Here is a 15019-nt window from a genome sequence, read left to right on the forward strand (position 1 = left end):
CCTAGACAAAAAAAAAACCAAAACAAAAGAAAAAACACTAGTAACTGAAGGAAAAAATGACCATAATAAAGGAAATGGTTAGTGAATCTAGGGTAGATACAGATTTTAAAAAATAATAATAACACAATAGAGGAGCTTAGGGAAACCATAAATGCTAAATATAGGAAAGAAGTGGATTCTATAAAAACAGATGCAAACAGATATCCAGAAGATTACAAACTCTACTGACTGCATATGAAGCAGAAGCAACCAATGTGAAGATAGAATATATGATCAAGAAGACAGGGCTGTGGCTGATGATCATCAAATGAAAGACTTCTTAAAAATAGCAAGGGGTGATAATTCCTCCAGGGATCAGGACTGGAGTGGATAAAGATCTGCGAAGCAATCTGAGAGCCCCACCATCCTGTCTAGGCATCAGAAGCAGAAGCAGAAGTGGAAGTGATGTATGGAGGGCTGGCATCTCCAGCATCATTTGGAAGTGAATATTTCAGCCCTAGTCAAGCATTCTGACGACTAAGCATCACCCCACATCTGAGTCACCCTCATAAAAGACCCCACGTCAGAAACACCCACCGAAGAGATCCCAGTGAGAAGCCCATGTGGACTAGAGCTGTGCAGGTGCACACAGGTCCCAGCCAGGGCCCCTCCCAGACCCCAGCATCTTGGGCCCACAGGCCCTGGCTAAATGCCTGCCTGGAAAACACCTGCACAGGCTCACAAGCAACAGCCAGAGGCCCACCCAGATACCATTGGTAAGTATGTGCAGAAGCCTGCTCAGACACCAGCAACTCGGGCGCATAGCCCCCAGCAAAAGGCCCTCCCAGACAACAGCTCAGCAGAGGGGCAGGCCCCAGCCAGAGGCACACCCAGATACCATCCCAAGTGTGCACAGGTCCCAACCAGAATCCTGCCCAGACAACAGCGCAGCACAGGGATCCAGAAGGCCACCATTCTGAACCCAGGAATTGGTGCAGTCGTGAGCATCAAAGAAAAGGTCTCTCAGTGGCTTACTGAGAATTGAAGACCAATGGGAGAGCAAAAAGCTGCCTCAACAAAGGCTCAGTTAGCTGCATCACTTGAAATGAGAAGATACATAAACAAGTTTCAAAACAGGACTTCAAGATCACCTAAGGCAACCCCAAAGGGCAACGAGATGGAATAATCTGATGCTCAACCACCTGGACTCCCAAAACTGGCAACAAAAGAGGATCTGGAAAAAAATGGAATCAGAAATAATTTCTCTGATAACAACAGATAGATTGTGTCCATAGTGCAAGACATGATTAATATATCAAGAGAAAAGATAAAAAAAAATAAAGGAGCTGAGGAAAATGATGGAATCCACAAAACAGATGCAAACAGATATCCAGGAGATTAAATACTTCATTGATAGTTTATACAGCAGAATGAGCCAATGTGAGGACACAATTTCAGATACAAAAGACAGGACTTTTGGTGCCTGGAACCTCCTCCATCCCGCCGATGCCAGTGCCGCGTGCTGGGAACCTCCTTTATCCTGCTGATGCCAGCACCATGTGCCTGGAGTTCACTGTACAGGCCAAAAAGGCCATCATTAGATTTAATTTTGGGGGGATACCAGGGATTGAACTCAGGACCTTGTGCTTGCGAGGCAGGCAGTGGCACCACTGAGCTAAATCCCTGGCCTATTGATGAATGTCATTATATTGTATAGCAAAAATGTACCAATAAAATTAATAATATTTTTAAAAGGCCATGGTTATGAGCTCCAGAAGATACAGCAGAAGTGAACAACAGAGAGAGGGCCTCTCTGAGGCTTCTCAATAAAAACTGAAGCCTGCTGGGAAAGTGAAGAAAATCTTTGCAATAAAGACACAATGGACCACCATGGATGGTAAGTTGGTGCGATTAGCACCTCCCATAGAAACCTGGGCTCACTTTGGGGGAAGAACAGCTGGATCCTGCAATAGAACCTTGCAGAGTTCAATCCTGCAAGAGGTCAGGGACCTCAATTTGGGCCTTGCAGCCAGAAATCAGCCTGAATCTAAGTGAACTACAGCTGGTTTGCTGAGGCTAATAAACTTAGATCTGAACACTGCTGCCCACCTCGTCTAACAAGGCAACAGAGACATACCCTGAGGGAGGCCCATATATATATTTGTTTTTCTCTCTCTGCCCTTCTCTTAACTGCCACTATTTTTTTTCTTTTCTTTTCTTTTTTTGTACCGGGGATCAAGCTCATATCCTTGTGCCAGCGAGGCAGGCAGCAGAACCACTGAGGTAAATCCCTGGCCCATCTGTCATTATTCTTATAGGAAGATGAATACAGTTTCTAGCTTCCCTATGGCTGTTAGTTTGTTCTGTTCTTGTCAGTGTTCCTTACCTCTGTCTCTTCCTCTTGTCTTCAACAGTCTCTCAAAATTTGCATGATCTTCCTGTGTCCTCTAGCCTCACTTCTAACTTTTTCCTCTCCTATCTCTCTATCCCTCCTCCCAAACCTCTTCTAAATCCTTATCCTGAAATGTAAATTTGCTATATTGTAGGGTTTATTTACTACAAACATATTTTGGGCTGGTTCTGGACTTTGATCTAGCTCACATGGTTAGAGGAGACAAATAATTCCTACCACAATTTATCATTTTCTAAGCTGTGTTTGATGCTATTGTTGTTGCTGATTGTAGCAGTTGGGCTAAGGTGTCATAATTGATTTAATGAGTTGTCCTCTCTGGTATAATGAAAATGAGATTGCCAGAGACTCAAAGCCTAAAAAGACCAGCTATACCTGGAAGATATCTGTGAGAAGTAATCACTCCATAAGGGCTCTAAACACAATTAATAGATACTCACAATAAGCAATATTGAAGTATAGGCCCAGGAATTAAAACAAAAAACAGCACCAACAACAAAATTAGAAATGAGAAGACACTTAAGCAAGGTGCAAACCCAGACTTCCAGCTCACAAAAGGCAAATTCTGGGGGAAATGAGGTGGAAATATCTGATGATCAACTACCTGGACAACCTGAACTGATAGCACAGGAAGTAACAAAACAAATCAATGAGGCTCTAGAAAAATTCAAAACAGAAATAATTTCCAAGATAACTACAGAGACGGTGAGAAGAATGAAAGACATGACTAGAAACTCTAGAACAGAAACAGATAAAAAAAAATAGATGAGCTCAGGCCATGATGGAAGCCATGAATGCCCAGCATAGGAAAGAAATGGAAACCATGAATGCCCAACATAGGAAAGAAATGGAATCCATGAAACATATCTAAACAGACTTCCAGGAGATTAAAAACTCCATTGAAAGTATTCACAACAGATCAAATAAATATGAAGATAGAATATCAGATATAGAAGACAGGGCTGTGGTTAGTGACCATGAAGAGAGAGATTTCTTAAAATAGTAAGGGATCATGAGAAATCAATTCACAAGCTGCTATATGATGCAAAGAAGAATAACATAAGACTAACAGGACTCAAAGAAGGAACAGGAGAGAATGCAAATTATATATTAAAAAAAAACTATTCACAGAAGTACTGGCAGAAAACTTCCCAAGCAGGGGAAAAGAACTTGACAAACAGATAAGTGAGGCATTTAAGAACTCCAACTATCCATGATAAAAAAAAAAATCTACAACTAGTCATATAATAGTCAAGATCCCAGAAACCCAACAGAAGAACAAAATCCTACAAGCAATTAGAGAAAAGAAGAAAATCACATACAAAGGAAAGACCATCAGAATCACAGCAGACTTTTCAACACAAATCCTCAATTGAAGGAGAGCCTGGAGTGAAGTATTTCAAGCCCTAAAAAAAAATAACCTCCAACCTAGACTGTTATATCCTGCAAAATTATCTTTCAAAATCGATGGGGAAATTAGATTCTTCCACAACAAAGAACACCAGAGAAACTTCATGAATACCAAATCAGCACTCCACACTATTCTAAACAATATCCTAGAAAAAGACAAAGAAAGCAAGGACCAACAGAGTGAAGCTACCAGGCAAGGCAAGAAATTAAAGGGAAAGGGGGAAAAATAAAAAATAAAACAGCCAACAACTGTAAAATATCTTGAAAAGGATGAGTCAATATGTATCAGTTATAACTATCAGTGTTAATAGCCTCAACTCACCAATGAAAAGAAATAGACTGGAAGAGTGGATTAAAAAGCAAAATCCAACAATCTGCTGTATAAAAGAAATACACTTAATTCAAAAAGAAATTCATAGACTGAAAGTAAAAGGATGGAAAACAACACTCCATGCAACAGGAACCCAGAAAAAAGCAAGGGGTAGTTATTTTATTTGAAGACAAGGTAGATTTCAAACCAAAACTAATTAAGACATACAAAGAAGGTCACTACATCCTTGTAACGGGAACAAAGAAGAGATGACAATCGTAACTATATGTGCACCAAATGGTAGTGTTCTCAACTATAAAAAACAGATATTAATGGACATGAAAAACCAAATAATCACTAATACAAGTGTAGTGGGAGACCTCAATACTACACTGTACCAAATAGACAGATCATCTAGACAGAAAATCAACAGCAAAATATTAGAACTGAACCAAACTTTTGAACAAATGGACTTAACAGATTTCTACAGAGTGTTCCACACCACAAAATCAGAATATACATTCTTTTCGACTGTACACGGATCATTCTCCAAAATAGACCACATCCTAGCTCATAGGATATGCTTAAATAAATGCAAAGGAATTGAAGTAATCTCCTCTATATTATCAGACCATAGTGCAATAAAATTGGACATCAACAGCATAAAAAACCACAAGAACCACACAAACACATGGAAATTGAATAACACTTTCCTGAACAACCAATGCATCAAAGAGGAAATTAAAGAAGAAATTAGACAGTTTCTACAATTAATTAATAATGCCAATGCAACATACAGGAATCTATGGAATACAATGAAAACAGTTCTATATGAGAAATTCATAGCAGTGAATGCCCGTACTAGGAAAACAGACAGAACTCAAATAAACGACTTAATGCTCAACTTCAAGCTCCTACAAAAAGAACACCAAGACAAACTCAAAGCTCATAAAAGGGAGGAAATTATAAAGATCACAGCAGAAATCAATGCAATGGAGACTAAGAGAATGATACAAAAAAATCAATGAATTCAAGAGTTGGTTTTTTGAAAGAATAAATAAAACTGATAAACCCTTAGCCAACCTTATCAAAAAGAGGACAGAAAATATTCAAATCCATGCAAGTAGGAATGAAAACAGAACAGTCACAACACATCCAGCAGAAATCCAGAGGATCATCAATACCTACTTCAAGAATGTGTACTCTAATAAAATGGAAAACACAGAAGAAATGGACAGATTCCTAGATACATATGAATTACAAAAGTTGAACAAAGAAAATATAAAAATCCTAAAAACCCCAATTGCAATCAGTGAAATTGAAAATATAATTAAAAATTTATCAACAAAGAAGAGCCCAGGTCTTCATGGCTTCACTGCTAAATTCTACAAGATATTTAGAGAAGAACTATCGCCACTACTCTTTAAACTCTTCAGTGAAATTGAAAGGAAAGCAACACTACCAAATTCATTCCTGGATTACTGTGATTCCAATACCAGGGAAAGACCCAACAAAAAAAGAGAACTACAGGCCAATTTCCTAATGAATACAGATGCAAAACTCCTCAACAAGATACTGGCAAACAGAATACAGAGGGTCATGAAGATCATACAGGGCTGGGGATTTAGCGTAGTGGTTCTGCCACCTGCCTTGCAAGCAAAAGGTCCCAAGTTCAAACCCTGGAACACCCCCCCCAGAAAAACACAATTCTTCCTAATAAATCTCTTTATAAGGGCTGGGGATTTAGCTTAGTGGTTTTGGTGCTTGCCTCATGAGCACAAGGTCCCAAGTTTGATCCTTGGTACAAAAAAAAAAAAGAAGATCATACACCCTGACCAAGATGGGCTTATCCCAGGGATGCAAGGATGGTTCAACATACATAAAACAATAAGTGTAATACACTACATTAACACAGCCAAGGACAAAAATCATATGATCATCTCAATAGATGCAGAAAAAGCATTCAACAAAATCCAACACCCATTCATGATAAAAAAAAAAAAAACCTACAGATAATTGGAATAGAAGGTCTTTATTTCAACCTGATTAAGGCTATCTATGAAAAACCAAGAGCCAACATCATAATAAATGGTCACAAGCTTAAAACTTTCACTCTATAATCAGGAATAATACAAGGTTATCCACTATCACCACTCCTGTGCACTACAATTCTTGTAACGTTCACCACAGCAATTAGATAAGAGAAAGAAATTTTAAAAAATAAAGATAGGAAAGGAAGAAGCTAAACCATCATTATTTGCTGACCATATGATACTTTACATAGAAGACCCAAAAAGCTTCACCAAAAGACTTCTAGACCTAATTGACAGATTCAGTGGAGTAGCAGGATACAAGGTCAACACTCAAAAATCAATACCATGCTTGTATAGAAGTAACAGTTCACTGAGAGATTTACAGAAACAATTGATTTCACATTAGTACTCCAAAAAATGAAACATCTAGGCATCAATCTAATGAAGGAAGCAAAAGACCAATACATTGAAAACTATGGAACTCTGAAAAAACCGAAGAGGATATAAGAAAATGGAAAGACACATCTTATTTCTGGGTAGGAAGAATCAATATAATGAAAATGTCCACACTTCCAATAAAGCTATGTATATTTAATGCAATCCTGATTGAAATTCAATCAGTACATTTCACATAACTAGAGAAAACAATCCAAATATTAATTTGGAACCAGAAGAAATCTAGAATAGCAAAAGACATTCTAGGCAACAGACACATGACAGAGGGTATCACAATCCCCAACTTGAAACTCTACTACAAAGCCACTCTGATAAAAACACCATGGTACTGGCAAAGAAACAGACCTGAGGATCAGAGGAATAGACTAGAAGATGCAGAAACAACTCCAGACATACTCAGCTACTTCATCTTTGCCAAAGGAGCCAACCATTCTCACTGGAGGAAAGATAGCATCTTTAATAAATGGTATTAGAAAAACTGGATTTCAACCTGCCAAAGATTAAAACTAGACCCACATGTATCACCATGCACTAAACTAAAATCAAAGTGGATTAAAGATCTAAATATTAAAACACAAATACTAAAATTGCTGAAAGATAAGTTAGGTGGGACTCTTGAAGACATTGGCCTAGGAAAACACTATTAAGAAACCCTCAGTAGCATGGGAATTAGCACAAAGAATCAACAACTGGGATCTCATCTTATTAAAAAGTTTCTGCACAGCAAGAGAAACCACAAACAGAGCTAAGAGACAACCTAAAAGGTGGAAAAATATTTTTACAAGCTATTCCTCATACAAAGGTCTTGTATCTAGAATATATAAAGAACTCCTAAAACTCAGACCAACCAAGATTAAAGACCCAATTCAAAAATGGGCATCTGAAATGAAGAGACATTTCTCAGACAAAGAAATAAAAGCAGGAAATAAACATACAAAAAGATGTTCAACATGGCTGGTCATTCGAGAGATGCAGATGAAAATGACACTGAGATTCCACCTCACTCCAGAAAGAATGGCTGCTATGAAGACATCAACCAATAACAAATGTTGGTGGGGTTTTGAGGAGAAAGGAACCGTTCTCCAATGTTGGTGGGAGTGCAGATTGGTGCAACCACTGTGGAAATTAGTATGGAGATACCTCAAAAAGCTAGGATTAGAAGTCTCATTTGACCATGCTATTCCTCTGCCAGGTATCTTCCCAAAAGAATTAAAAATATCATAGCTCAGTGACATAAGCACACCCATGTTAAGAGCGGCAGTTTGTAATAGCTAAAGCTTGGAAACAGCCCAAGTGCCCATCAATTGGAGACTGGATAAAGAAAATGTGGGGTTTTTTTTATAAAATAGAGTACTACTCAGCCATAAAGACTGAGATATTAGAGACATTTATAGCTAAATGGATGCACATTTAGGCGCTATTTTAAGTGAAATAAATAGGGCACAAAGTGTAAATACCAAATACATTCTCTGGTATGAGAAACACAAAGTGCAAATAAGGATTAAAGTGAATAATTGATAATGTGAAATAGGAAGAAAAGATCCACAGAAATAGAGGAAGTGTGAGAAGTGGGGAAAGGAAGGAAGGGAAAGGAACAAATATGAGATAAGAAAAAAAATGGAAACAAAGCCATGGCAAATAGGGAGGGGGGAAGGGGATTGGGGAAAAAAATAAGAACCAAGATACATCATGTACAGGTACAAATACCCAATGATAAATGTAAATGTATTATATACCTAAAATGTACCAATAAAAGAATTTCAGGAAAAAAAAGAATTTAAGAGAAAAAAAAAAGAAGACAAGGTTGCAGTTAGTGACTAGGAAAAGAAAAATTTTTAAAAAATAGTAAGGGATCATAAGAAATTAATCCAGCAGCTGCTAGACAATACAAAGAAGAATAATATAAGACTGATCAGAGTCAATGAAGAAACAGGAGAAAGTGTAAGGATATAAAAAAAACTGTTCACAGAAGTAACAGCAGAAAACTTTCCAAGAAGGGGAAAAGAAATTGACATACAAATAAGTGAGACATATAGGACTCCAACTAGCCTTGATAAAAAAAAATGTACACCCAGGCATATAACAGTTAAGATTCCAGAAACTCAACAGAAGATAAAAATTCTACAAGCAGTTAGAGAAAAGAAACAAATCACATACAAAGGAAAGCCCATCAGAATCACAGCAGACTTCTCAACACAAACCCTCAAGGAAGAAGAGCCTGGAGTAAAGTATTTCAAGCCCTAAATGAAAACAACCTCTAACTCAGATTGATGTACCCCGTAAAACTATCTTTCAAAATTGATGAAGAAATAAAACTTTTTCATGACAAAGAGCAACTGAGGAACTTAATGAATACCAAACCAGCACTCCAAAAAATTTTAAACAATATCCTAGGGAAAGACAATGAGGATCAAAACCCCAGGAGGTCCAGTACAAGGAATCCATCAGGATGACAAGAAATTAAATGCAAAGGGGAGAATCCAACAAAGGGAAAAGTCATGAAAAGGATAAGTCAATACATATCAGTTATAACCATTAATGCTAACGGTCTCAATTTGCCAATCAAAAGAAATAGACTGGCAAGAATGAGTCAAGAAGCAAAATCCAACAATATGCTGCATACAAGAAATACATTTAATTCAAAAAGAATCTCATAGACTGAAAGTTAAAGGGAGGAAAACAATACTCCATGTGACAAGAAGCCAAAAATAGCCAAGAATAGCTAACCTATTTGCAGATCAAATGGATTTCAAAACAACACTGAGTAAGAGAGACAAAGAAGGACGCTACATCCTTGTGAAGGGAAAAATCCAAAAGGAAGAGGTGACAATCATAAACATATCTCCACCAAATACTAGTGCACCCAACTATATAAAACAAATACTAACAAATGTGAAAAATCAAATAAACACTAATACAATTGTAGTGGGGGACCTCAATACCCCACTGTCACAAATAGATTAACTAGACAAAAAATAAGCAATGAAATAGTAGAACTTAATCCAACTCTTCAACAAATGGATTTAGCAGATGCTTATAGTGTTCAACCTCACAAAATCAAAATACACATTGTTTTTGGCTGCACGCAGGTCATTCTCCATAATAGACCATATACTAGCTCATAGAACATAATTAAGTGCAAAGAAACTGAAGTTATCCCCTGTTTATTATCAGACTATAGTGTGATGAAATTGGAGATCAATAGCAAAAGAAACAGCAAGAATCTCACAAACACATGGAAATTGAACAATACATTTCTGAATAACCAGTGGGTCACAGAGGAAATTGAAGATATCAGACAGTTTCTACAATTAAATGACAATGACAATACAACATAGCAGAATCTATGGGACACAATGAAAGCAGTCATATGAGGAAAATTCTTAGCAGTAAATACTCATATTAGGAAAGGAGAGCAAGTGCAAATAAACAACCTGATGCTGAAACTCAACCTTCTAGAAAAAGAAAAGCAAAGGGCCAGGGATTTAGCTCAGTGGTGCTGACACCTGACTGGCAAGCACAAGGTTCTCAATTCAATCCCCGGTACAAAAAAAAAAAGAAAGAAAAAGAAGAGTAGGACAAAACCAAAGCCCATACAAGGGAGGAAATTATAAGAATCAGAGCAGAAATCAATGCAATGGAGACAAAGAGAACAGTACACAAAATTAATGAAGCCAAGAGTTGGTTTGGAATGAAAAGGGTGAAATTACAATGGACCCAGCAGAAATCCAGAGGATCGTCAATACGTACTTCCAGAACCTATACACCAATAAGATGGAAAACACAGAAGAAATGGACAGATTCCTAGATAGGTATGAATTACCAAAGTTGAACAAAGAAGACCTAAAATTTCTAAACAATCCAATATCAATCAATGAAATTAAAAATTTAGCAACTAAAAAAAGCCCCAGTCCTGATGGCTTCACTGCTGAATTCTACAAGATATTTAGAGAGGAACTACTGCCACTACTGTTTAAACTCTTCAATGAAATTGAAAGGGAAGCAATACTCCCAAAATCATTCCTGGTAGCAAGCATCACCTTGATCCCCAAAGCAGAGAAAGACCCAATATAAAAAGAGAACTATAGGCCAATCTCACTAATGAACACAGATGCAAAAGTCCTTAATAAGATACTGGCAAACAAAATGCAGAAGATCATCAAGAAGATCATACACCCTGACCAAGTGGGATTCACCCCAGAGATGCAGGGATGGTTCAACATATGCAAATCAACATAATACACTATATCAATAGAGCCAAGAACAAAAACCACATGATCATCTTAATAGACGCAGAAAAAGCATTTGACAAAATCCAACATGCATTTATGATAAAAATCCTACAAAAAATTGGAATAGATGGTCTCTACCTCAAACTGATAGAAGCCATCTATGAAAAACCAACAGCCAATATCATACTAAATGGTCAAAAACTGAAATCCTTCACACTAAAATCAGGAACAAGATAAGGATGTCCACTATCACCACTCCTGTTCAATATAGTTTTGGAAACATTAGCCACGGCAATTAGACAAGAGAAAGAAATAAAGGGAATAAAGATAGGAAATGAAGAAGTCATATTGTCATTATTTGCAGATGACATGATATTCTATAAAGAAGACCCCAAGAACACCACCGAAAGTCTTTTAGACTTAACCAAACTCAGTGGAGTAGCTAGATAACAGGTCAACACATAAAAATCAATAGCTTTCTGCTACAGGAACAATAGACTCGCTGAGACAGAAATAGGGCAAACAATTCCTTTCACAATAGCATCCAAAAAACTGAAATACCTAGAAATCAACCTAACGAAAGAAATCAAAGACCTCTTCTCTGAAAACTACAGCACTCTGAAAAGAGAGATTGAAGATGATATCAGAAAATGGTTGCTGGCGGACATCTTGTGATGGTGTCGCACTGAGCCCTGTGGGGCAGAGAGGTGCAGGAGCCGCGCGGGAGGAAGCCGAGGTGACACTAGGCAAGGAGCCCCAGCTTCTGGCCATGTCTGAACCGCTGGGAGCTGAGGACCACCCAGACACACGACAGGACTGAGCACATGCGGACACCAAGGGCCGGGACAGCACGGACCATGGCACTGAAGAGGATTAATAAGGAAGTCAGCGATTTGGCCTGTGACCCTCCAGCACAATGTTCTGCAGGTCCAGTTGGGGATGACATGTTTCATTGGCAGGCCACAATTATGGGACCTAATGACAGCCCATATCAAGGTGGTGTATTCTTTTTGACAATTCATTTTCCTACAGACTACCCCTTCAAACCACCTAAGGTTGTATTTACAACAAGAATTTATCATCCAAATATTAACAGTAATGACAGCATTTGTCTCGATCTCCTAAGATCACAGTGGTCTCCTGCTTTAACTATTTCTAAAGTTCTTTTATCCATTTGTTCACTGCTATGTGCTCCAAACCCAGAAGATCCCCTAGTGCCAGAGATTGCATGGATCTATAAAACAGACAGAGACAAGCACAACAGAATATCTTGAGAATGGACTCAGAAATATGCCAAGTATGCCATTATTAAAATCAGAATAACCTGCATTATAGCTGGAATAAACTTTAAATTAGTTTTGTTTTTGATTTTCTTACTCAGCTGCTCCCCTATCAGACTTCATCTTTTTTAATTTTAAATTTTGTTTACCTCCCTCCATTCATTCACATGCTCATGTGAGAAGACTTAAGCTCTTCCAGCTTTGCACAATAACTTCTTTTAGAAACTGTAAAGTAGTTACAAAAGAACAGTTGTCCAAGATACAGATTTTTTTAAAAAACATGGAACATGTGTATTATGTGGCCAATGTCTTCACTCTAACTTAGTTATGAGACTACACCATTCCTCACAGCTCTAACTGCTTAAGAAGCCAGCTGAGTGGGGGAGATGGATGCTCAGTTGTCACGGCAATGAAGCAGCATTATTCTAGCAGCATCCATTCTTGTTAAGCCTTCCATTGTTAGAGATTTGAGGTTACGTGATATACTTTATGCTCATAGCTGATGTGGCTGGAGAATTGGTATTGAATTTATACCATCAGCAGAACAGAAAATGTGATGTATTTTATGCATGTCAGTAAAGGAATGACCTGTTCTTGTTCTACAGAGAATGGAAATTGGAACTCAAACATCCTTTGTATTCAAAAATAGGGTCTCAAAACATTTTGTAATTTTCATTTAAATTGTTGGGAGGCTTGGAGCTATTAGTTAATCTATCTTCCAAAACACTGTTTAATATAGCACTGAGTAAATGATGCAAGTAGTCAATGGATGAGTGATCAACTAATAGCTCTGCTACTAATTGATTTATTTGCCTTCATTAAAGTTGCATAAACAAAAAAACCCAAAAAGAATATGGAAAGATATCCCCTACTCCTGGGTAGGAAGGATCAACATAGTGAAAATGGCCATAATTCCAAAAGTGCTATATAGATTCAATGCAATCACAATTGAAATCCCAGCAGCATACTTCATGGACCTTGAGAAAACAATCCAAAAATTCATTTGGAACAAGAAGAGGCCCAGGACAGCAAAAGCAATTCTAGGCAACAGAGACATGGCAGGGGGTATAACAACCCCCAACTTGAAACTATACTACAAAGCTACTGTGATAAAAACAGCATGGTACTGGCAAAGAAACAGACCTGAGGACCAGTGGAACAGATCAGAAGATGCAGAAACAACTCCAGACACACTCAGCCATCTCATCTTTGACAAAGGAGCCAAACACCCTCACTGGAGGAAAGATAGCCTCTGTAATAAATGGTGCTGGAAAAATTGGGTTTCAACTTGCCAAAGATTAAAACTAGACCTATATCTCTCACCATGCACTAAACTAAAATCAAAATGGATTAAAGATCTAAATATTAAAATGGAAATGTTGAACTGGCTGGAACAGAGGTTAGGTAGAACTCTTGAAGACATTGGTGTAGGAAAAGATTTTAGGAACAAAACCTCAGTTGCCCATGAACTAGCACAAACCATCAACAAGTGAGATTTCTTCTTATTAAAAAGCTTCTGCACAGCAAGAGAAACCACCAGCAGTGTGAAGAGACAACCCACAATGTGGGAAAAAAATCTTCACCTGCTCTTCCTCAGACAAAGGACTACTATCTCGCATCTATAAAGAACTTAAAAAAATCAGACCTCCCAAATTTAAAGACCCAATCCAAAAATGGATATCTGAAATGAACAGACATTTCTCAGGCAAAGAAGTAGAAAGAGCAAATAAACATATCAAAAAAATGTTCAACATCACTGGTCCTTCAAGAGATGCAAATGAAAACGATGCTGAGATTCCACCTCACCCCAGAAAGAATGGCTGCTGTCATGAAATCAACGAATTACAAATGCTGGTGGGGCTGTGGGGAAAGAGGAACACTGCTCCACCACTATTGGGAGTGTCAACTGGCGCAACCACTGTGGAAATCAGTATCGCGATATCTCAAAAAACTAAGACTGCAAGTCCCATTTGACCCAGCTATTCCCCGGCTAGGTATCTTCCCCAAAGAATTAAAAGAATCCTATCACAGAGACATATGTGTACCCATGTTCATAGCAGCACAATTTGTAATAGCTTAAACTTGTAAGCATCCCAACTGCTCATCAACTGGAGACTGGATAAAGAAGATGTGGTTGTTTTATAAAATGGAGTACTACTCAGCCACAAAAAATGAGAAAATTAGAGACATTTATAGCTAAATGGATGCACATTGAGGCCATACTCTTAAATGAAATAAATAGGACACACACGTAAATACTGAACAGTTTCTCTTGTGTGAAAAACTGAAAGTATAAATAAGGACTAAAATGTATAATAGATAATGTGAAATAGGAAGAAAAGGGGCAAAGGGGAAGGGGAAGTTGGAGGAGTAGGGTAAAGAAAAGAAGGGAATGGAATTAATATGAGAAAATGAATAAATGGAAACAAAGTCTTTGTAAATAGGGAGGGATGGAGGGTTTGAAGGGAGGTCAGGGGAATGGGGAAAAAATACGATCCAAGAGAGATTATGTAAAGGTGCAAATTTCCAGTGATGGAATGTCATTATATTGTATACCTAAAATATATCAATAAAATTAATAATAAAATAAAAATAACCAAATTGAGTTGTGTAGAAGGATACAAAGTCAATGCTTAAAATTAATACAATTCCTGAACACCAATAAATAAATCACCCGAAGAGAAATTAGGGACATAACATCTTTCACTACAGTTTTGAGAAAAATGAAATACTTAGGAATTATCCCAACTAAGCATGTGACAGCCCTCTACAATGAAAATTATAATACTCTGTAAAAGTAGATCACAGTGTATATCAGAAAATAAAAATATATCCCCTATTCCTGGATAGGCAGAATCAATATAGTGAAAATGGCCATTCTTCTAAAACTGTTAATACAGATTTAATGT

General features: G+C 37.6%; 1 protein-coding gene and 1 pseudogene across 2 annotated transcripts in view; one reads left to right on the plus strand and one right to left on the minus strand.

Annotated features, from left to right (window-relative positions):
* The window catches only part of Hpse2 (heparanase 2 (inactive)), a 905145-nt gene that overhangs the window by 729314 nt on the left and 160812 nt on the right, over positions 1–15019 (minus strand). The window lies entirely within an intron of this gene.
* On the plus strand, positions 11688–12257 carry LOC106008867 (ubiquitin-conjugating enzyme E2 D3 pseudogene; annotated as a pseudogene).

Source organism: Heterocephalus glaber, unplaced genomic scaffold, assembly GCF_053883595.1.
Source record: "Heterocephalus glaber isolate CG9 unplaced genomic scaffold, H.glaber_assembly_v1.0 deba00001497, whole genome shotgun sequence".
Lineage (NCBI taxonomy): Eukaryota > Metazoa > Chordata > Mammalia > Rodentia > Bathyergidae > Heterocephalus > Heterocephalus glaber.